Source organism: Varroa jacobsoni, unplaced genomic scaffold (assembly GCF_002532875.2).
Source record: "Varroa jacobsoni isolate VJ856 unplaced genomic scaffold, vjacob_1.0 scaffold_150, whole genome shotgun sequence".
Taxonomy (NCBI): Eukaryota; Metazoa; Arthropoda; class Arachnida; order Mesostigmata; family Varroidae; genus Varroa; species Varroa jacobsoni.
Genome location: NW_019213052.1, coordinates 34,557 through 60,234, shown reverse-complemented (window position 1 = coordinate 60,234; position 25,678 = coordinate 34,557). Strand labels below are relative to the sequence as shown.

Below are 25,678 nucleotides of genomic sequence, written 5' to 3'. Positions count from 1 at the left end.
TGTGCGGCCGAAACGACACAGATTTCAGTTCCGTTTTCTCCTATTGATTGATAACCGGTTAATATTCAAGAATCGACTGTTTGTTCGCGATTATTTTTTTAAATTGTCGCACAACTGAATCTTTTTTTTTGTTTTTTCTGATTGATATCGATCATGAAACAGCCGACAGAATGGAGAACGGAGCTTTTTCTCCCAAGGCAAACAGTACGCGTTGGGAATGTCAAACTTGCTTCATTCGATGTACATATTTTAAAAAAATCGGTTAAAATAAATCGGTAAAAAAATAGTTGAAAATTGATTGGTTAGCTGGCACCTTACTATTATAGCTATGACCAAAGAGAACGTTAAGGTCTTAGGGGCTGACGCGCATGTTGGAAGGCGTCCTACGATCATGCGGCCATCAGTGGCTCGATCACTAGCAGATAGTTACTACGCCATAGCTTCATGGGTCCTCTGGACGAAAATCCAAGTGTCCAGCAAGGCCTTTCTAAAACAATGACTCGAGTACCTGACGTTTTCAATAAAATTACGGATTTATTTATCTATCCAAAAATTCCCGCAGATCTTCGACAACGGCAAAAGCCGGCTCGCTTATTTTGTTGAGGCAGCCTATTACAACTAGTAAATAGACCTATGGACTATGAACGAGAACTAAACGAAGGTAAACGGAGTCTTCAGTGCGCATCGGACAAATACTGAGAATAAGGAAATCAACTGAAATTTCACATCATACAACCGCAAAGTCCATTAAAAATGTATTATTGTGAATTCCTATCGGTGATGGTATTATTATTTGTCGTTCAATTCAGTTCAGGAGTCTGTAATAATCGTCGGTTGTGTCAAATCAATGATGGAACTAATGTACGGTGTATAGAGTTTTGTATGTATTGACTAAAGAGACATCGTTTCGATTTCAATAAAAATTAAGGGTACGTAGATACTCCAGTTTAATAAAAACTACCTAGGACAAACGAGGATTGCTACCGTAAGCATAAACAGGATATGGTACAATGGACAGATCTTTAGAATTTTCATATCATTTTTACATCACTAACGCCATTTCGTAGCATGTTTAACCCAAAACGATACATCTCAGATTGTAGATCCCCTTACTATATGATAGGTTTTTGTAAACGCACAATTCTACTTCACTCTTCATTGGACTCGGGATTGACATCGGCAAATTTTTGCGAGCATCTGATGAATTATTAATGCTTCAGTGTTTTCAGCAGCGTTTGCCTTTCCCGAAGCTTTTCTATACAAAATGGCGTATCCGCAACTGAGTACAGCAATCCGTTGTTCGTAAACGGGTGAAAACCAGGATTTTTTTTTGAAAAAGGCGGGTTTGATTCTGTCTTGCTAGTCGAATTGTGCAGTGGGTGGTTCTTCCAGTATAGCCGAAAACTATACAATGTCGCCGGCGCTATCTTTATTTCACGCTTCAAGTCATTGTGATTACCAAATATATGACTTTATATACGTACTCCAAACTTTGGCCATTTAAGCAAATCATCAGTTTATGCTAATAGACCTGAATATCATTGTCTCACATATACAACGGAGTTTTAAGGGCAATATAAACTGGCCACTGTAAAATTAAAACGATATTTTTTTGCATTGGGCATAAAAGTGCATAAGCGACTGACTGACTGACTGACTGACTGACTGAGTTGGGAAACGGTGGTACATAGACGGACATATATATGTATCTATCCAATGAAGTCAAGAAGGTGTCACTAAGACGTTCGACTCTTTTCAGCTGGAAGACCCATAATCGGGCTTGTGGCGCCACCACGTCCGTCATCCACAAGTAAATTTTAAAATATTCAAACGTAAACTTTGTAATTCAGAAGCGTTTTGAACTTCCGGTCGTATTTCGTTGTTTGGAAGAAGAAAATGGAGTATCAGAGTTTGCATCAAATTCTGTGATAAAGACAAAATCAAACGTTCACGAATAAATTCAGTGCTGCAAAAGGCCTTTTGGGGATAAGTTATGAGTCAATAGCGAGTGTACAGATGGTACTGACAGCTTTACGACGCATGGGGGAGTCTTGGAGACGACCCTAACGGTGGGTGACCACTTATAACGGATAACGGTTGAAATATGGAAAAAGAAAACAAGTTATCATGGACGTTCGCCAAATCACCCTCGAAGGGTTCATGTGGGTTACATCGGACCATCTTAAAATATTATCAGGAAGCAATAAGAATTACAGGAATTATTGTGTCGACATATTTGCGTTTCGAATAAGGGCGGACCCGTTAACAGCCGTTTCAGGAAAACCTTATGAACTTTGACCTCAAAGGAGAGCTGGATTTGCCTCACTCCATCATTACATGTAACGAAGAGTAAGTGTACGGGCGTGACGTAGGGATAAAAGCAAATTGACTGGTTAACACTCCAAAGACCAGTCTAGACGAAAGGATGCCGTAAATCCAGGACAAAAACCAATGTGCTTTTCATCGTGTTTCTCTACTGTTGGCGAGTTGTGCGTTATGAATACTAGAAAGATTTATCAAAAAATTCATAATAAACCCATAATAAGGTTTGAAAACTTTTCCAAAGATTGGGAAAATATGCTGTACATTTGCCGTTGAATATAATGGCGATTACGCCGAACAATTAAAAAAAGCTTGGCTGATCGAAATATGCTTACACGGCACAAAGACAAATTATAGATAATTCATTTACTTCGTAATAATGTTCCAGACAAAGTGGAACACATTTTATCAGGTTGATCGTCGTAGCAAGCATGTGCTTGTTGTTATCGCCATAAAGAAAAGTCCGCCATTTCTGAAAGTGAATTGTAAGGTTACTTTGAAATATGAACTAGAATTAACTATTGTCGCACACGCCAGAAGGACTCCGATCGACATTATAAACTTAAAGAAGTAACTTAAAGAAGAGGTACCCGGAATCGACAGTCCACTGAATTGTGACTGAGTGAGCGACTGGTAAGCAGACAGGAATAGATCTGTATGCCCGAACGGGAGAAACACAATAAGAAGCCCCCTGTATGCACCGCAATGCAAGCAACGGCATTTTTTCTTATTTCAATGCTCTGATGCCCTATTATCGTATAAATTTGTCGCCGTAGAGGCACAGCTTAAAGTGTTCACGAAGATCTTAGATACAGGTCTTATTTCAGAAAACTCAATCGGAAGCTCTTTGAGGACATTAAATTCGAGTGAGCTGATCAATAGCATTGGCTTCTAAATTCTGTCAAGTATAGAACAGTAGATTATCTTCAGCGATAAAAAAAAAATACTCAGTGTCAATTCGAAAATTAGTAACAGAAATGGTAGCTAGCTTTCCTATAAATCAGAAGATACTTCAAAGAAAAACGGAACTTCTAGCCAATGTCCATGTTCTACGTATTGTGCCTAGTCGAGAAGGCATTATCGTCACATTCGAACGGTAGCCATATGATTTTCAGCAAGACTGCGTACGAGCAGTATCTTGCGGGGGTTGGTTGAACGTGCAAACAACTGCTGCTACAGAAGCCTATGACTACCTTGCAACTTAGATTTGAATTCTTCGGGTTAATGTATGGCGTAATTAAGATGAAATCTAACGAATCTCAAACTGACAATACTGACTCGCTTACAGAGGGCGTTCAGAGGTATAGATAAGAATGTTTGGGCAAAAGTCTCGTTAACGGTTTAGGCCTCGAATTGCAAGACTTTTCTACGCAAATAACAGTTATGTTAATGACAGTTAGGATGCTAAAGAAAAGTCAGTTGTTGCTAAAATAGAACCAGAATCATATTATGGCATTGGCAGAAAGTTTGCGATGTGAACGAACACCAATATTTTGCCAAGTTTTCGTATCCAACAAACTTCTGTTAAGATCATAAACCTTTTACTTTAGAACTCTACGGTTTACACTGTTACTAGCCTTCACGTGGTTCCCTAAGAATGCGAGAAAGTTTCGAGATAAGCCGGGAAATTTATAATACGGGATTTAAGTTGTTTGGAAATCGCTGCACGTAACGCAAAAAGCATTTTGACAATCTTCCGAAATTTTATTGCAAACGTTTCTAGGAACCATTTTCAAGATACTATTTGTCGCCAAATAATTATCCAGGTAAGCAATATAGCAATAATAATAATAATAATAATAATAATTTACTTTAATGACAAATTTGTAGGTAGAAAACCTTATCAATTTGCATGTTGTCAACCTGTTACTAGTAAAAACCGAGCTTCTAAATTTTCGGCGCTACCGCCTACCCAACACTATTGGCGAAAGTCTTTCTAAAATTCAATAGTTAGTTTTTTTACAATATTTTTTTTCTTCTAGGGTTCCCTTTTTAAAAGCCCAGGCTGTAAAAATCAAACACGTTTGGATGATATTTCAACGAGTCCGTAACCCATATCGACTACTACCTATACTCCATATATATATATATATATATACCTATACTGTACAGCTGTCACTTGTGCGCGACTTTAGTGATCTCAGTGAAAGTTCCACTTTGCGAGTGACGATTGCGGTATCTGTTTTTCCTGTTTGGTCCTTGTGCTGTTTCTCTCTCTCTAACTTCCATCTATTCTAGCCAATTGCCGCCAATTCTTGCTACTGTCGATTGAAACATTATGTCTTTTAGAAACGCGTCACTAGTGACCTTTTATCATTCCTTGCGGTTAGAATTGTCAAGAACAGCCATGAGTAAAAATGGCCTCTCCATTTCAAGCAAAAGAAGAGTGTGGTGTTAAACTTCTTTACCTTCACAGCCTGACGATGTTGTTTCATGGAGTAGTAAAGGATGGAATTATGTCAATCTTTTGACGCTTTACGCCCTTGTAGGAGTATTGAAGAAGCTTTATAGAAGTTGAAGTTAAAAAAACTTGTCACAGAAACAAACGTAACTGGAAAAAATGTTGTAGTTGTAGATAAGTGATAAGCAGCTACCCTAGATTCATCTAAATGCGGCCGACTGTTTCACATGTCTCGCAAAGCTTTTATACTTCATACCTTTCTTGATGTCTTCAAGACCCACAAAATTTTACCTGTCTTCTAGGTTGCCAATCATGTGCCCCAGTAAACTTTTTTTTTTTGTTCCAATTCATCATATCGGAAGCCGATCCCTTCGGTTCTTAGATATAGTCCTCACTTTTTTACTTACATATTCGTTACTAATTGTTTCAATTAGGATCAGGTTATTACCCCTATATACGTAATACTCTCTCTCTCTCTCTGATTGTGTCGAGCTACCTAGCCTTTCTGAATAGTCAACACCTCAATTATCAAACATTTTCTTCGTGGCGCCTTATCATGCACCGCGGCCATAGACATCATCTTCCCCTTTTTGTCTGAAAATCTTCCTTTATTTTAACTAAATAAGCTCTCATTCTACCATTTTTAGGCTTCTGCGTTAGATCTAGGTGTCGAACTCTAAAGTATCATATTAGGTACCGTAGGAATGAATATGGTGGATTTACTTGTGTCTAGTATTAACTTCTTTTAGTAAATAATGTTTTGAGCAGTATTCAAGTGTAGTCTCGAGTTATGACATGAAAGTGACAGCCTTCTCTGGGTAAAACAAGCAGATCTAATAAGTGTTCTTCAGAGTACATCTATTTACAGTGAACAGAGAGGTGTTTCCAATGATCGGTCAGGTCTTGTTCTTCAATAAAAAGCTCAAAAGGTTTTCGGCGTCGGGGTAAAGCTATCGATAGTTGGTCGTTCTACAATACATGCATGTAGATCAAGTGCATCCCTTATCATGGTGAATATTTACAAACCTACGTACGGTGCAAAAAATTGCTCATTTTTTAGGTTATCATTACATTTGGCTTTAATGCTATTCTTAAATTTAAACAAATACTGAAATTATATAAAAACGCCATGGTAATTTAGCTAAAAACATGAACTATTTTAACTGTATTTAACGCCAATATTGTGTTGAAAAATCAATCTTATTTGACGTGCGTGTATCAAATTTAATTACTGAATATTTTTTAAATACGTTTTTACAATGTGGCACGATAATAGCCTATACTCCCATTATCCCGAGATAGCGTTCCAACAGAGGATATACAATAACAATACTGAGCCGACGCAGCGTTCGGGTCAATGGACATTAAGGAAAATAGAATATCTACAATAAATTTATTCATTTACAGGAGATAAATACAAGAGACGAATTACTAACGGAATTGATGTAAGTAAGACCTATTGATGAGCTCGTTGAGAAGGTTCGTGAATGAGAAAACAACACTCACACGGAAGTATATCAATTCATTTGGCTGAGCAAGCCATATATATAAATGATGCGTCCATATTCTCATTTAGCAACTTTTGAAATGAAGAAAAACTATCCTTGTGTTTGTAGATCTTGAGAGGTGATCTTATTAACAAATAATTGCGTAATTTTTGTAACAACATTTGTTTTAAACTGTCCTCCGTTATTTAGATTTGCCTCCGTTATTTAATTCCTTCAATTATTTGTTTTCTATAATCTCATATACTGAAGCTGTAATTTACTGTTATTGATAGGTATGTAATCTGGCATTATAGAAATAACATATTATCAGTGGGGTTTACGGTTTTATTGGATTCGTATGTTTGTGGAATTGTGAAACTAGTGTGTCTAGGTCCCATCATTAGAGGCGAATTGTTTCTATTGTAGGCCACTGATTTGAACATTTCATTTTTTAATTTATATGACTAATTTTCGAATAAATTATTTTTCTGCATCGGCAAATACACACTAAGGCTCAGTCGCTAGAACCGTAAGTCGTAAAAAAGAGGACAGGAAAAATATTTTACATGTACCAAAAGTACCATTTCTGACGATCAAGTCTATCCAACAACACTACGTTTTACGGCTTCAATTCGGCACTTAAATTTAGAAATATCATTTTGATCCGCAAACCGTTTTTCAGTAATTAGCTGTACGTCAGGCGAGGTAGGTGTAGACTCACTGAAATACTACTCACCTACGTTGCACACAAACGTTAGCACAATTTTGAGCAAATGACATGCTAAAAGTTCCAAAGAGGGAAAAAAAGTTTAAAAGGTCGTTTAAAGTCTTCGAAAAAGACCGACAGATAGAACTGATGTGGACCGTTCATATTTCCCGCTTCAAGATTAACCGTATCAAAAGCACAGGCGTGACAAAATTGATTTTTGAGCCCTTTAAATCTAAACTATATTCTGGCAAAAGTAAGGTCTTTAATTTGGTGGGTGTTGTCTAGCGCCGAGAGGCTGGATAACAAACAGCTCATTCTTGTTTAAGTCGTGAAACTGATGCGTCGCCTTCCTTCATGATAAGTTTGTTATTTTGTTCTAGACAGAACCGGCTTTCTTCGACATTAAGAACAGTGGGTGAGCGCGTTCTCACTGTGACAGAATTTCTGGCTCCTGACCCTTTCAGCCGTGTACGTTAGAGTTTTCTATAGAAGCTAATGGAAGTGCTTCGGCGGACCTGGCAGCAGTGAATTCTGGTATACCAATAAGCAGGCAGTAAAAAAAACTAGACGGAACACTCATGACTCTGCCAGGAAATCAACCGCAATACAGTTAACACTGAAAATGTGGGATGTGATAACTGGCAAAACTTAGACCACTAATATGATACCATTATAATATGTTCTACGGGAAGCGCCGCTTGAAGTGGAGTGCGCCTTTTTTTAATTCGATTATTTTTCTTCCTAGGTCCAGTTCCTATCCAGTTCCGTTCCTATTGCTAGTCAGAAAAATCATTTCTCTAGAGCATCGACTGACGAGGCACTAATCCGTTCCTATACATTATAGTAAACTCATAATAAATCATCGTAAAATAGGATCTTTAAACTTTTATTTGAATATATATAAAGATGTAAACATTACTATATCAAGCTTGTGGTAATTCGATGTATGTACGATTTAGTTTCCCGCACATTCATTCACATTTTATGTGATATGGCAAGAATATTTGTGCTTTGCCGCCTTTCACAGAGTGACTATGTATGTCGTTAACGGATAAATCGATTTGTTTTCTATATGCTGTAAGAGGAAATGGCGTCTGCATATGACGCGGGTTACGACAAGGGAATATCATTGAGTCTTTTAGTCGTCCGCCTCTACTCCACGCACGTGCTAGGTACTCGAGATTTCTAAATACCGGTCATAATGGGAAAATCGGCGAAGAGTGGCATATATGGCCAGGCTTGATGCCTGATAGATAATGCATACAAAATGTATGGACAGAGGGCTAGGTGAACATACGAAGGAAGGTTGGTAGATAATGCTAATAGGTTATAGAAATATCTCTGACATCATTCTGATTTTTAGAAAATTCTTCTATAATTAAGTAATTCTCGTTAGTTTATGGATCGAAAATTTACCAATGTACTTTTCCTTCTATTCATACGTTTTCCTGTTTACCATACATACGAAAGCACATGGTAGGCCAGTTTTATAATTTCACATGGTTTTCGATAATGCTAAGACTTTTAGAATGAGTTCCCGTACAGAAGCCTCAGTCTCGCATCTTCAGTTACGCTAGTTATGTTAGCATGTAACGTACAGGCCATCGGCTAGTTACAACTATAAGATCTGGCGCTCCTTTTAGGACCAAACCACAATTACATCATGGTTAACAAAGAAACACCTGCGTTTTGTGTATGAATTGAAATTAGCCGTCATCATAGAAGGCACAGTTGACGAAATTATCAGCTTTTTTAGCGACATGAAGCCGACGCCATCATCTATCATTATGTAGCTTCTAGAAGAGCAACAATATGTTTCGGTTGCACTGACGCTTAAACTATATATTGTCGAATTAAAATGACTCGAAAGCTAATCGAAAGGGCGTAAAACCTATTTATGACAATTCTAAATCCCTGATGCCAAGATTGTTCGTAGACTTTTAACTGCTTATATGCTCGGCCCGCTAAAAGCAATGTTCAAAGTTTGTTGATTTTTTTTTAGGTAAAGCGTACTCCATCAGATTTCAGCGGGTTTAACGACACCAACCCGTATTACCCACAATAGTTATCGCAAAGTTTTTCTGATATTTGAAAATAGAGCTAAACCTCTGCCACGCAGTCTGTCGGTGACTGATAAATTGTAGAGCAAAGAGTTAGCTAGATCGAACAAAATTATGCTCCTAATAAAAAAAAAATATATATATATACTTGTAATCTTCAAATGAAAAGCATGCCGACGTTATGCCGGATCCAGCTGACGCATCCTGAATAGAAGAGAGAGCGATCAGAATGTAAAAAAATCTGATAGAGACACTAAACTTACATATATGAAGCAGCTAAAATTATGATCGGCTTAACAGTCAAGGTTATATTTTCATGATTAGCTGCCACAAGGTGTACGGTGGAGGAAGAAATGAGTCCCAGAGTCTAATTTTGTATATTGTTTATTTGATTATATATACAATATAGTCGTCTTATCTGTCTCATGATATTGAAATCTAAGCTACAGTTAGACAACATTATGGTAAGTAATAGAATCTTCTGCAACTAGCTTAGCAACATTGTTAACCCAAGTATATACGCAAATAACGGAACACTACAAACTCTAATTAAATGATTATTATATATATATATACACATATATACATATATATATAAAGGTAATTTTTAAAAAAATTTCATATTCCAGTTCATGTTATTCTTACTAATTAATCGCTTAATCTGTTCTCGTTCGTAATAATTGTAGATATCAATCTCTAGTAATCAGTGATTTTATATCGGTTTGTATATTGGATAGTTTTAAGGAATACGTTCTTATGGAGCTTCGCGCCGCTATAATTTTTTCAGCATATGCAGGCTTCGTCCGGAACCTGTTTTGTTTTTCATTTATTGTACGTTGATATTATGCCAGACGTAACGTAAACTATAAAATAAACGAACAGCTATTTCATTGTAATTGACCTGTTTCACATAACAGTTGGTCCTGATCATATTGTGTTGAGTGTTTTTTTGCGATTTGATAACGCTGCCTTTTTATGCAAGCGAATTAACTCTGTTTCCGGCATGCGCGTTAACAAAACCGGCTTCTGAATGACGAACACAAATTAAATCAGTCGACTTTTAGAGTTAATTAGACTATTTGCCCATTGCGTACTGGTAGGACTAATAAAATTTTACAATTATCACTCAAATACACGAATTTTAGGTACTGGTATATACACTGCATTTCTCGTCAGCATTTTCAACCTGAAAATTCAGCAGCGTGAGAGCTTTCGATCGATGTTCAGAACTGCGCCCCTTACCCCATGGAAACGATCGGCTACCATTTTGCTAGTCGAACAAATTTTTTTAAAACGAAAAAATTCATCCTTGTTCCAGTTACTGAGAGGATGATTGGAAAACAGTTTGGGGCGTGTTCGCAAACAAAAACTTCAACCGGGCATGGGTCTAATAGAAAAGTAGAACACTGAGCATTGTGAAGAGAGATATAACTGAGTTAAAAAAAAAAAAAAAGAAAAAAAAAGAAAAGAAAACGAGGAGTAGTAAAAACTAGTGTACAAAAGCTTAAACTGGTTACCAATATTATTCGTAGGAGGCATGGTGCTGGGGCAAGATCCCACTAAAAAGTAGATCACCTCAACCTTTACGACTGTATAGACACATATAGAAGGATTCTACAAAACGAACGTAAAACTGCAAAAAAAAAAGATAAATTTGCCCAATTTACTATCACGTTCTATCGACTTGAAAAATAAATCCTTTCCGAAAAAAAAAGTATTATCCTAATTAGGTCCATTTCACGTTTAGCTCTACTTAGGGTGATACTTCACGAATCACCAAAGACCAGGCCACTTTAACAGGTCAATTTGGATCAAACAAATAGACACATAGTTTTAGTTACGTATCAGATAAATCAATAGACTAGGCAGACAGATTTAAGTAATAGGATGATAGCTGGCGTCCGGATTTTCTTAGAAACGCTGCACATTTCATCTTAGCCATCTTTACCTCTTCTATCTACCTAATTTACTTTTATCGATATACTACCGGCATAACTGTATTCCATAAGCCAAACAAAAATAAAGGTAATATTATCGTTAATTCAAACCGTCTCTCATTGCACATTGATAAAAATGTTATAGATTAGGCAAGAACCTAAGCAAATAACCTGATAAATTTAATACACTTGCAATAAGTATTAAAAACACTTGATATACCGACTTATGCCAAGCTGAAAAGGTAACAATCGGAAAATCAAGGTTTCGGAAGGCTTGCTTGTTTTTCAAAATTCCTTCACAAATATAAGGAAAAAATTTTCTACTATTAATACTCCTAAAAGTTTCTTTTTTTTTTTATCTATTAAACAAGAGTTGAAAGTAGTTTAGGGTGTCAAAGCGGTCACGTAATGGCCATTTCTATCTAGACACAACATACTACTATAAATGTTTGTGCAGTTGGTCTGTAGTCATAAAGATAATAGCCAAATCCACAGATTTACGTATGTTTACCAGGATCACAATAGCTAAATAATCGATGTATGCGATGACACAGGGGCGAATCGACAGAATATGGTTAAAAAACCTGACTAGTACTCACACATTAGTACAATGGTTTTTAGGTAGTAATTTTGCATTAATTCTCAGTTGTTTAATTCGGTTTAAATTTCCGGTTCGGTTTCTGAAAACTACCGAAGTATGTACGGATATACACGTTTAAATTTTCTGAACCACTTACCCCACATTTGGCCACTTACATCGTTCATAATGACCTTGTCTTTTTAGTGAAAAATTTTGCTACAGCCATTCTTCATTTAATGCATCTTTAGAGGCTCTAAGCTTGGCCTACGCTATCTGTTTTGTAACCTTCTAAGTTCTCTAGACACCTCCCCTATGCAACTGTACAACACGAACCTTTACTAAGTTATTAGTGGGTGGATCATGCTTCTGCTGACTGTTGTCCTATACTCGCGTCAGCCGGTATAGACCGCAACCAGAAATGATTATGACTACGAAGATTGAATACTACATTATACTGCCCTTTTTTTTGTAGGAAAGTGCCAGCGTTCTATTTATGCTTCCCGTGGTCAATACGGTTATTGAGACGAAATCCTCTCTTCAAGCGTTTGGTTCAATGTCAACGTGTTGCCTGTTCAACATAAGAATACGTGAGGTGATTCAAGTTGGAAACCTGTTGTCATCGATTCCTTCGTATCGAGACGTAACCAGAAGTATATCGTGGATATTAAGGTTCCAATGAATAGTTTCTATATATACATAACGGCGAGAGCGTAAGTGAGAAAGGAATAATAGTTACTTAATTTCACTTAAAGCAAAATTATCCTTCCTCCAAAAAAATATCGACCAAAGTAAAACCTTCTTCAACTATAAACCTCTATGTAATATTTTTAACTTGTAGTGTCTTTTGTCTGATTGTAGCCTAGCTTCATGTTAAACGTCAACTTATTTTAGTCAGCTGAGTTACGAGTTCAAAGAACGTGTACGCAAGTATCATACAAGTGAATAGCAAAATACCAAAAAAGGTGCTTCACTGTCAAGTTATTATCAACATTAAGATCGCTTACCTAGCTAAAAACAACTTATACTTAGGCAGAATGCTAATTCTTTACTTAAAAAGCTCCTTGCCTCTTACTTCGTCAATCTGGTCGTGGACCCAGTGTCTGCTTTTGATGTTGTGAAAGCAGGACTAGCGATGCATTGTCGGTACAATAACAGTGATAATGCCAGCGCTTACCGAGTACCTGCAAAAAATGCCCCCTGCAAGTAAAATGCATTACACTTTTCCGGGGTCGAGAAGTTCGCGTTAACGGTTTCTGCTGTTAGCTGTAGGTCAGTGCCATTAGTGATGGGTCAAATAACTTCAGGCTGCTACAGGAGGGAGGCATCAAGAACATAAAGCTATTGTGCTCTATTTCCTAAACAATTTTGCCTTCGTAAGACAGGTATTAGTAGCCTTCGATCTGTTGTCGCCTCTTCACGCGGGTCGCTTTATCAACGAAGTCTAGCTAACTCACAGAATATGCCAGCTTCACGTCTTTCTCTACGGCTGCTGACCTGCTAGCGAGTCGCCTGATGCGGTAACCGGAAATACCTGAACCGAGTTGATAACAAAGTGAAAATTAGATTAACTTTGCAGTTACCAGTCGTTTGCTGCTAGCCCATTATATTGTCTGTCTAAGTATAATCTGCCTGTCATCTCTTACTATATAGCACAACGAAATAATGGTAATGCATTTTAAGGCGACAGAACAGCTGTATCGGCATTTCTCATGACATGTCTCAGATGCAGGTGGAATTTGTAACGTCTCAAAGGCACCGCGCCGAGCGTCGTCTACTAACGGACGGAAGTGATGTTGGCATCAAGGGAGTTCGGACCGCAACCCTTCCTTTCCACCACTAAGGTATGACACAGGCTTCAAATAGCCTTCGGGCGAGTTAGCGTTGCATTTTTGCCTGTCTGCGTGTGTAAATTGGATGAGGACAGTGTCGCCTACCATTCGATCGAACATGAGGCATCAATTTGCTCGGATATACGTTAGCTGGCTCGCTTTACCTGGATACTCTGCATCGCTACCTAATGGTAGTGTATGAAGTTTTATGCGAGGTTGATAGGCGCAACAACAAACGGCAGGAATGGCACCAAGAGCCAAAGCTCACTACAGCGCTCTCTATCTATAACTGGCAACAAATATAGCAGAACGCACGCACTTAGGATGATGCGACGACGGCAACAACTCAAACAAAAACTATCGTAACATGACGAGAGTAAGAGAAGTGGTTACAGTAGCTATGGCAGAAGCAACATGAACAGTAAGAACGTTGTGCTACTGATGCTACGGTAGGAAACAAGGAAAAGGCTAAAAGCAAGCAGGAAACACATACACATACAAACGCATCGGCCAGTCAGAAGGTGCCAGCTATTAACAGTCGGGTGGGGAGGCCTTATGGGCTTGGATCTGTGGAGGGATAACAGGGCCTGTGTATAGGCCGGTGATTTAGCTAGCAGCACTACTTGTGATGGATGGAAAGTCTATTAGTTTTGGCCTAGTGAAAACCAACGTAAAGGGAAGAACAAAGAACGAGGAAACCGTTAGCGAATGAGCGGTAGGAGGTGGAGAAGGAACAGGAGGGGCCTGCCTGTCCTTTGCACCCTGTCCGAAGGCAAGTAAATTACAAATTACGGTTTCCCCTAGGATGCACCTCCTAACAAATTGGATTGAACTTGGGGGAATATAGTTCAGGAGAACTGTCCAATAGAAAACTACAACAGGAGCCCAGTAGCGTCTAGTCTGGACTTGTAATAACTTCATAACCCGCATACGCACACGCGCGAAACTGTACTGGCGGCCATCTGGCTGGAACGTGATAGAAAAATTCAAATTGTATTACTATCCTGGCTGGGCAAAGTGGAAATAGCTCTAGCAATGGGTAACGATATGATGAGGTTCGCTCGCCCGTGTCGCTTCGAAGTAAATTATGCAACGTGCGTAATTTATCAGACGGGGCGAGGTGGAGATGCTATGGTCGTAGCACGAGCGCCGCTCTAACATCAAGCCATTACTGGCTATAGAGCTGGGAAAAGCTGTAGCAATTTGTGTTGTCTTCCGGACTATTCGCTAACGTTATCAGTCCATCAGATGTCACTTGCTGGTGTGTCCTTCCTACCCCCCACTGTCGAGTCGTTCTTCTTTACTATGAAATTCCGCCAGGTCCGATACAGAAAGAGAAGAACAACTCAGGAGAGGTGGGCTGTGTTATATATGTATATATACAACAGCCAAGAAAGACGAAGAAAATAATTGGACTTTCGCTTGTATAGCCTGGGAGGCACGTAGTTTAAAAAACAAACTTTGATTCTCAAAAAAGGACAACCAGGTTCGATAGAAGAAAAGGAGAAGTAGAACGACAGGATCGCAGGCACGTCGCCCGCACGAATCTGCATAGCAGGCGCTGCATCAGGTTGCTTGGTGCACGGGAACAGAACATAATGATTTAGATGGGTTAAGAAGGCTAGGCATGCAAGAACTCGCTAAAGATGCTCGAAAAATGTATCCGTTGGGAAGCTATTAGGGGGGCTAAAAAGAGAAGAGGCGATCAGAAAGCCTTTCAATGAAATAATAATAAACTCGACGACAAAAGCGCCAATACAGGAAAAAGAAACAGAGGAAAAGTGACGCTACTAAGCCCCTCTGGAAAAACAGGACAAAACGGCAATGCATGAGGGCAAGTGGAACGAGAAGGAACGCACGTTGTGGAATTCGGAGAGAAAGCTACAGGACGATTTTTACTTGCTTTTGATGTCTATTACTTGAGGGCCCCTTTACTAAGGTTTTCCAGGTCTGAAATAATTTTATCAGAAGTCGTTTGAAATAGATGACAAATGCATGTGAAACGAGGTAGTTGCATCATTTTGACTTAGATAGCTTTTGTGAGACTGATGTAACATGACTTAAATGCACTTATATGATTACCCGATGAGGAATCGCTATCATTTAAATGCTTGCTATACTTTTTCTTATATCTCATAATCCTGTTAGTCTTCTAAGTTTCCTCGTTCTTTAAATACGCCAAATTCTCATGCAACCTTTTTTTGCTTGTGTGGATATGGAAAGAATTACCATTGACTTGATCAGATTCACTTGGCAGAGTCATCGGTTTCTACGAGGAGGCGTTAAGGCCGGTTTGACAACGACAAACGCTTGAGAGTCGCAGCTATATGCATTTCTACTCTAAAGGCAATACGTAGAAGCAAATCGGAGTTTGATACCGTTTACCTGTTTGAGCTCCATTCCCGCCCATGCGTCGTTACTATTTGGCACACATTAACCCTTCGTGTCCTTCGTCCAACTAACGCCATTCATACGTCTCTCTTAATTCACCCACACACTTCAGCCACTCAGATAAGCATTACAGGAACGCGCCCGCAACTTGTCAATGCGATAGCGACAGATTTACATCTGTCACCAAGAAAATTAGGGACGGTTCTATCTTGACAGCGGTGATGGAGCAACGGTCTATTGTCGTGAAAAAACAAGAGCCCTGAAAATAAACAACAGACAATATACATTATGTCGAACTGTGACGAGGTCTGTATTTTTATTTCTGTGAATTGTAGTGGCGGATTAAATGGTGTACAAATACTGTGGTAAGTGAGATTTCATAACTAGCACTGCCATCGTTCCAGCTATACAAGTTAGGTACGATTGACGGTCTTTGGCTATATAACTGCTCGAATTACGTTGGTGGATCCTTGATCGATTCCGTGAGCTAATGGGTAGGTCAATTGGACGGCAAAGCGCAGTGACAATCGCTGCTGTCGTTGCTTCCGTAACGCCAACTTACTTTGCCACCTACGCTCACGTAGGACGTATCTTTTCGCCCCCTGTTTATTGCCTAGATGATGGGTGTTGGCTACAGCCTTCTGTGTGCTTTGCAGGTGCCTCCACCATAGTGATACCTGTTTTCGCTATTGTAGACCACCTGGGCCGTATACGTTGTCTTAGACTGTCACTACCAGCAAGAGCAGCAATAAAAGAAATATAATAACATGCTGATTGGTAACCACAGTCAGTCCTGTTGCGAGTTTCAGTTTTTTCCAATCTTTCAGTATCTGCTGATTTCTGGCCGCGATCTTGTTGGCCCACCTTTAATACACTGGTAAAATGAGCACCATAATAAAATGTTGTCCGTCTTGTTGGCCATGTTTCAGAAGGCGACTTTTTCGCTATGAAGAGGTCGCGAATAAAAGATCAAAGTGTGCCACTTAGAAGACGCCGGAAAGAAATTTTTGTTGTTCTATAGATAATTGAAATTGAACAGACAAATCACTTACGTGTCGGTACCTCTATGTCTATTTACTTCGATAGCTCGGTTCGGCATAATCCGATCATTTTAGAGCAGATTTCTTAGGAAAAATAGTCCGATAATCCATGCCTTAACAGTTGAAAAGCTTTGTTTACTGTAGCATGTACGGACTAATTCAGGTTACATGTAGATACTTTATTTAAGTGTTTTGAAGCGCTCAGATTTTACAATCTCAAAATCACTTAATTAGAAGCCAAATACATTATTGTATATACATATGTATCGACTAATTATTATAGGTGCGATAGAGAAATCTGTCTGCCAACCTACTGATATAAAGGCTCCAGTATCAACACGGTTGGATAAGTTTATGGAAGAACAAAATACCAGTTATTTCTCGACGTCCTTTTTATTTATAATAGACACATGATTATTATTCGAGACGCGGTACGTTTGAATTATGTCAAGCATACTTATTTTTTGTAAAAGTGGCTTTCCTACAAAAACCATTCCTCGTTCGTCTTGCACTTGGGAGCTCAGTCTCTGTATCAAACGTTCTTCGACATATAATTACTTACTTCCAGACAAACAAAAACAAACAATCAAATGTCAATGTTATAGAAAAATTCAAATCTCTTCTTCTTGTGTGAAGCGTACCGAAGAATAAAAAAAATTGTTGCCAAAGGCGCAGCCTTGCGCAGATTGGCCTTTAACATCTGAATATTCAGTACAGATTGATCACGTTATTTTCTCTGACTCAACAGCTAGACACAGACACACGGTAACATAATTCTATGTAGGACAGACGGTCTTACATTCTTCTATAGTATTATTTAACTTGCTTTATTTATTACTTCGGACACTGTATTACCATATGCTTTGCCCATCTAACGGAATAACGGCTGTCTTCGGACCATCACCATATTGCTTTGTGCCCGTTTGTCGTAAGTATTCTTTTTTCTCGATAGCCAGTTATATCATCTTGCCTTCTGCGTCCTTTTTTTTCTTCCTTCCAAAGCTATATGGGCCAGATGTGATGACGTTCAATATCGGCTGATTTGTCGGACGTGGGACGTTTTGTGGCACCACCGTTGAATGCAGAAGGCATAAAATAGGCCTCCTCTATAGACACGACACAACAAGTACAAAATTTTCCATACAACACCTTGCTCTATGTTATCTCAAGTTTTAGTGGCTTTTCCACATTATATTTTTAAATATATATAAGGAAAGAAGGCGTTTCAATGTACTCGATATGTTCTTTTATGCCACTGAGCTTACTTGGTACAGTAAATAGATTAGGCAATACGCGCCTTTATGATGTACGAAAACGTGAATAAATTGACAAATAATTACTAAAACAATGCTATTATATAACGTATATTATATATATACGTATATATATATTATATATAGAAATAACGAAGATAATGTAAGAGAAGTATCATCTTTGTAGTCGAGTATAGTCGGCAAGTAGTGACCCTAATTATTCATAAAGGGAGCAAGGCAGTTGTCCACCCGTGTCGGTTTGATACCAAAATCCAATTTCGACACAAATCTAGTAACGCACATTGTCTGTAAGGCTTGTCAAGCGCATCTTTGAAAATAGGTCGTGTGCGCTATGGATCTAAAGGTATCGGAATCCGAAACAGCTGTTAATGTTATACGTGCCAATGGATCAATATAACTTATATGGTTTATTTGTAACCTCTCTGCTTCCTAATATTTTCCTGCACATTCAGCATTATTTATTTTATATAATTAATAGTCAATGAAGGCTTAGCTAAAAAAAAAATATTATCTAGTACTAATGAGTGTTCAATAATGACTGTAAGAACCGTGAAAAACTGGATTTCTATCATTTTGAAAATCTTGCAGACTAATTTTTCATTAAGAATGACCTTTTTGGTTCTGACACAGCCTTCTTTTGACAGCTGTTTCGAGTTCAGGTAGTTTCGAAGATCAGATCGTCACAGGAAATATTATCTAATCGATATCGTATCCTAGTGAGAACTAAAGTCAGTACTTTTAGCAAGGATCTAAAGACCTCTTATGTCACCTTGGAAATATCCATGAGAAGTACTACATTATTGTTTCATGTCGTCGTATGGAGTCAATTGGTGTATGTCATTGAAAGTCCTTAGATTATCTACTTCAGGTTTATTTCTCAGTTTGGAATCCGTCTGAATCGTTTTGAGCTTAGATATTATCGGATTAAAACGCTTTTTCAGTGACAAGCTAACAAAGGCGTTCCTTCGACGCTTCAACATACACTCATACCAGCTGCCTCTATCATATGTTTGCAGCAATAAGCAATCTATCTTCGTTCTATGAGGGAATTAGTCAATTCTAACGGACTTTAATAGTTCTGGCCGGCAAGTCAGATTCCTTTCTACAAAGAAGTTCATACCGATGCAGCCAGAGCCAAGGCAAGCCACTAAAAATGCTAGTACGCCATGGAGGCCAAATACTGAAGCACATGCGATGTGTAACAGGTTCTCTTCGAATGAACCGGAGTACATAGGTTACTCGGCATATAATACTGTCGCTCACTATGCATCAAAGAAAGGAGTAGCCATCGGCTACAGGATACGAAAGGGTATGACCGTGGAGGTACACACCAAACGAAATAATTGATACAATCTCAATGGAACATGGTTCCGTCTTCTACGTTGGTAAATTTTTTCAAGTGGTAAGTAGCTTTCTTCGTCTTCTTTTCCTTAGCCATCAGGTTAGATACTGCCGTAAGTTATAAAAAAAGATAAGTTCTACCTGATAACTAGGCGTCGGCATCTACAGTACCGTACACTGCCTATGTATAAGTATGAGTCCATGATGGTGGCGCTATGGTCGACATAACAATATGGAGAACAAATTACGACAAGCACAATTTGTTTTGTATTTTACCGAACGCAGATAATCTCTAACATACGTACTCGTTATTACATATTAAGTATTTCACTTCAACGGCATATAAGTACGATATTAATCTATAATCAAAACAGGCTGTCACGCTTACGAGACGACCATGAGGAGATACGACAATGCTTTAGTGCAAAGATACCTATTCAGCAATCAAAGCATCATTGTAAAAGGAGCATCTGAAATCGTCAGAGCCTTTCGCCTAAGACAAGGTTACCCTGAAAATGGAGATATTAAGTATGGAATCGATATGCACAACGAGGCTAGAAATGGCTTATCGTAGTAGTTTAATTGGTCTGAGATTAGTTGATCAGAAAACTGCAGTGTCTTCAAGCAAAAGAAAAAGTTAGTGTGTTCTAAGTTGCTACGTATCTTTCAAAAAGAGAATCACCACTTTTACGAAAGGCCAGTCTATTGATGTGTTGATACCACAGTCGGTGTCTTCATAGTCACTCATGTAGAAACATGGAAAAAAACAAAGCCTCTAAAGAAGCTTACAGAGCTCATCTGATCATTGTGTAAAATATTATTATTATAAATGTTATTAATGACCTACGTATTCTTATGTTATGCTGTCCGCATAATTTCTACAAGTAGGAACATAGGCCAATATAAGGTGCTTATTCACACCCGGAAACGCTTGATCGTGTCATTGGCGGTCTTTCGTGCATGGCAGAATGCACGCACCATATTAAAGGCCATGATCGCCTTTTAAAAATCCTGATCACATTTGATAACCCACGGAAATACATAAAAAAAAAACATCTTTCAAGATGGGACTTTTACTGCAATTGGAGATGTGCAGTGCTTAGACGAGTGGGGGAACACTGTTAATTATTATAGTCATGCTGAAACGAATTTTTTCCTCTTAACTAAAACAGGTTAACGTATTGAAAAAATTTAGCTTTAGGTAAAAGTACAGAATAGATGGTTTTATCGTGTATATAGTTATCACAATACAAATATGATCTTGATTATGATTATGATAAATGAACCATAATGCAGGCAGGTTTTATGTTTATATACCTTAAAAGCTATATTGAATTCTACTTGAACGCTTCAACTGCGTACGACTACAAACTCCTAAGAGATATCGTACCCCGCCTGAGATCTCAAGTAAAAAATAGGTCAAGTCCATTAGGTTGCAGACACTTGAAGCTAGTTAATATTAATCATAATTGAAACAAATGCTAGGAGATTTCTGTACTATGTACGAGAAATACCTAGCATTTCAAACTATGTAAGTCTATCAAAAGCGGACTCCGTTAATTGTAAAAAGACACTACTTTTACTAAATACCGTGAAAAGCGGTACATTGAAATATCCTCTGAAATATATTCATACATATAGGCTGTCACTATGTGTGGGTACACTATGCTAAGATACACGAGAGTAACGTAAGCGAACGCCATGCACATGTATGTTTCACCATATGGTCCAGAGCTGTGTGCGCTCTTAAGATAAATGTAACGTATGTATCTCTATTTTGTGTACAGGCCTTTAACTAGTTTACTTAGATATATTTTGCATATTTTTATATAATTGCGTATATTTAAGGTATATTTAAGTCAAAACCTACCGTCCTGATTACATTTTGGCGACACTACTTAACATCTTTATGCCCATTAGTATGACGTCTTTGGAATACCATATGTGGACAACCTATAAGCTTGTTGATGTTTTGAGAAAAGTGCACGAGCCACAATCTGCGTCCAGGCCACTTAAACTCAAACAATGCACCATTGTATGTGTCAGGTGCGCACGACTGTTCATTCAGACCAGCTTGAATGAGCGTCGCAAAAGTTGAACGTCAAATTTGATACGTAAACCTGTATCTGTTTCTGTCTAAAGACAGAAAATCAGTATGGGTGGTTTTTGAGATTTTACTGCTAATGCCTCGGGGTTAGTCCGTTAGAATAGCGCAATCAAATCAAACTTAAACCCCTTTTTAGATAGCACATATTTGAATGCAGCTGTCATATGAAGCATAAAGTATAGTTCTGCATCACTCAGAAAACAGGCTTCTGAAAGTATGTGAGAATTTCATATAATTCCGCTTAGATTCAAGAACGCATAAGTACATACGTTTCGACATAACTTTCAAAATATTGATGCACACCGAATAACAGATGTCACCTTCCTCCGCAAGCGAAATATTGCAACCTACTGGTGGAAAGGCGTTTACGAAGAAAATCTGACTGCTGCCGACGACAATACGTTCGCCATCGCTTTGGTCTTCAATTGTGGCTCGATGCTACGGTATTTAGCTACAAGGAGAAAAATACAAGAAAAACTTCCCTATGAGCACTCCGCCATAACCGATAACGACAAGAAGTGTGGAATCATGCCCACTTTGGTTTTCGCCATTCTATGTCACCTTTGGATATGCTCCAACCCTAAACCATTTGGCCATACATAGGCTTCAATACTTCCTTAGTAACCCAGCTTAAGCTATAACCTTTACTGCAAGTTTTTTTGAAATAATTTTTGTTCAAATAACTACCTAACATGATGCTTTAAATCGAGGTTGAAAATGATCTTGAGTAGGCAAAAACTCTCTATATATAAATGGTTGGATATTTATCGATCACTTTTAATCTCTCAACCGGGAACATATATAGTATCAAGTCTGTGTATTTAGTTGTCCATGAAGTCTCGTTATGAGGGCTCGTTGTGTCATCAAAACAATATGCGGCGTGGCGTTGTCATGCAGCAACATCATTTCGCGTCGCACTTTGCTAGTCCAAGGCCTTTTCCTGTCAACCTTATGGTTCACACTGATGAGTTGATCTAGGTAACAACGGCTTTCCCCCGTTTCAGTTTTTCCTAGTGCATTGAAAGTAGTCATTTTAGTCATTTCTAACTGCGCCAAGGGTCAACTGCGCCATATTTGGCTTAAGGAGTGCCTACAACTCCTCATAATTCGGTTCTCACGGCCTTTCGGGGTGTGGTCTGTAGCTCAATTCGTAATCCTCGGTTCTAAAGCGATTAAGCCGTAACCGGAAACGGTAATGCTCGGTGTACGTTAGTGTCGACTTAACAAATAATCCGTTGTCTCTCCGTAACATTTTTTCCAGCATGGAAATAGTGAAGAAGATAATATTGCTCTGTAGAAGAACTTAATAGAATTTCATGATTGGAGGCACCCAATGATCTGTTCCAGTGACAATACCTCGATGAAATAACAGGATGTACGTCCGAGAATCAAAACAATTAGCCAGTGAAGTTCCAACTAGATACGATCAGCCAGCCCGACGCTAGCGCCATCTGTGGGTTCCAACGGGAATTTTTTTTATCAACCTAATAACTCAACGAGGCTTTTGTTCTTGTTGAAGGACAAACATGACACATGTACAACAATGCGATTCTACCAAGAGTAAATTAAAATCCGCCAGAATCGCCTAAATGGCTCAAGACTAACAAGAAAAATAATTAAATTACGTACTCATAAATCGGCTTTTTTAAGTATAGAGAATAATTGAATGCTTATAAGCATCCAATTATTGACTGTCATACAGTCGACTGAATGACTAGCTTTCGCTATATATCGATGACTACGGGCGGGCAAGAACCTGGTTTAACACGCCGTAAATACGGTTTCCAGGTAATTTCTAAGAAAAATATACAAATTACGGCCTCTTTAAGAATAATATGAAGTTTCTAAAAAGACCGAACTGGATTTCAACACTTACATAAAAAACCAGTCAAAAGCATTTGTGTATACACATCTTTTCTCTAACTTCTATTTTAACCAAGGCTTTGTAAGATATTTATTAAAATCTGCCATTATTTTCACTATACTTTATCTACGGTGAGCGGCTCTTATTATTATTAAAAACTTATAACTTTCCAAATCGCCAATTAACTAAACCAGAGCTATGCCGTACTGAAAACGTAATTATAACTTTCAATAAGTTTCTCAATAAAATTCCATGCAAATTTACAGCAAATTCGAGTTCAGTTTTTGTTACGAGGTTTAAAAATTTTATTTTAAAAGAATTTTTAGACCTCGCAAGAATTTAATTTCGAAGGTCTTAACGCAGCGTACACAATTCGAGTTTGTTAGGAGGTTTTATCTAGAACCTAAGACTCATTCATAAACTATCAATAAACGTCCAAAAATTATATAAATTAGAATAAAGTGGTAACATGTAATTGTTATCAAATAATATTTAGTGAATTGACAGAAAAAATGACTGGACAAAAGTCAGATCGTTGTCTCACTAAAATGAACCATATAAGTGTCTGAAGCATCGTCCAAATAATTTAAAGTGATTTAGCTATCGAAAAAGGAAGAAGTAGATATTATTATTATTTACGCTATATCTTCCCATAGTTCTCGGAATTAAAATGAATTCTCGGTTCTTTTTATGGCTCAGGATATTCTAAAGAAAATCCTTCAATAGACACTAACTTTTCTTTTTTCTCTCAATGTAACGCCTGCAAACGCTCGTTGGGCAGTCGCGTGCTTCAGTGTCCAGTCTTTGTAATTATATTTTATATAATAGTAAATAAAGTTCTCCATTCTTGTGAGCTTGTCATGCATCGTATGAAGTAATCGTTATGAGAAAAAGAGGATTGAATACCGAGGCTAAGGATTGACTATGCGAGCGGCGTTGAAAGAAGTAATCTAACAACTGGGCCACAATGCAGTAAATAAATACAGTTTAGCTGATCTTATATTAAAGGACGAACTGTTGTATATACTGAAACATCGAAATACGACTACAGTGAACTATATTTTTTCATTCTAGCCTCCCACTACCGATTGCGGCTCACCTTCGTACTGGCACAACTATATCCGAATAATATTCTGCCTGTTAGCTGCTACTGGATGCGGGCCTTCTTTAACAGGAACTAAAGTTTGTATCCATTGGCAAAGACTTCAATGACCACGTCCACGTTATTTGTATGTTTGCCCCTTTTCACGACTCTACTTCAAGATCTCCGGCGACTACATGATGGTAGAAAGACAGGCCAACGAAGGTCGCCAGGCGGTTAGCGACAAGAACAACGAGGAGTAATAAATCTTTCATTAAATTTCCCTTTCCCTCTAGGCCTTCTCTTTGTCTCTAATAGCAGCTAGCTCATTATAACCGACCATTATAACGCTCGCTTGCCAAGATCAGAAGTTTCTCTGGGCCTATTCTTTTCCTGTCTGGTCAATCGTTGCCCCTTAGCGCGCCATTAAGCGAAAGAGTTTAGTTAGCGGGTCGAAGCTTTAGAGCTCCAGGAGTCGAAGCCTTGCTGTTAACACAATGATCCGAATGAATAACACCAATGACTGGAGGTAAGGCAGCGGCCAGGATGCTGATAGCACCGTAGCGTGAGGTTAGTCAGTGAGTGAGAGAAAAGAGGAAGGGGTCGATGCGCTTTGTCAAGCAGTCGCTTCAGCCAGCAGCCGACAGAACAGCATGAGGAAAGCCAGACAAAAAGAAGGGTCCCTTAGAAGCAAATCTGCTGCAAAAAAGTATAATGTATTCGTAGTATATATTATTCTATATATTGGAATCATAAATCTTCGAGGCTTTAATACATACTGTAGTATCGTATGTATTGCGTGTATGTAATTGTGTACTTCGTGCCTGCCTGTTATAAATTGTGCTGCAAAAGGACACACATGGCCATATAATAACAGCAATATAGGACGACATGCCGAGACAAAAATCCATAGTGTACGAGAGTTTTCATTCCAGCATGTCTAATAATATGTTGCTATAGCATGGTCGGCTTTCAAGGCCTTTTGTTTACTTTGACTCTATACTTATATATTTAGTTTAGGCCTTCGAATACCTACGAGACGCGTCTACCCAAGCGGGATTCAGCGAGTTAAAGTTAGAGGTTGTAGTTATCTATTAATCAATTAGATAAAGCACCGGTCACGCTAGTCATTAAAAGACCGAAATTGCTTCGAGATTATTTTGCAAGAACGTATCTTACAAATTCAAAGAGAAGTCAACATACCCTGAGAGTTCCGCCGGATGTACTTACAGCTCCAGGTTTGCAAGAAGTATGC

General features: G+C 38.4%; 1 long non-coding RNA gene across 2 annotated transcripts; it reads right to left on the bottom strand.

The window, feature by feature from the left end:
- Positions 1-9,345: 9,345 nt before the first annotated feature.
- Positions 9,346-24,639, bottom strand: LOC111269739 (uncharacterized). 2 transcript variants are annotated; one of them, XR_002685908.2, is made up of 4 exons: positions 24,442-24,639; positions 15,711-15,975; positions 12,569-13,027; positions 9,346-12,064 (listed from the first exon to the last, which is right to left on the bottom strand). It is a non-coding gene; the product is annotated as an uncharacterized LOC111269739 (long non-coding RNA). The 2 variants fall into 2 exon arrangements; XR_002685903.2 differs by lacking the exon at positions 24,442-24,639 and adding an exon at positions 21,242-21,394.
- Between the last annotated feature and the right edge of the window lie 1,039 nt (positions 24,640-25,678).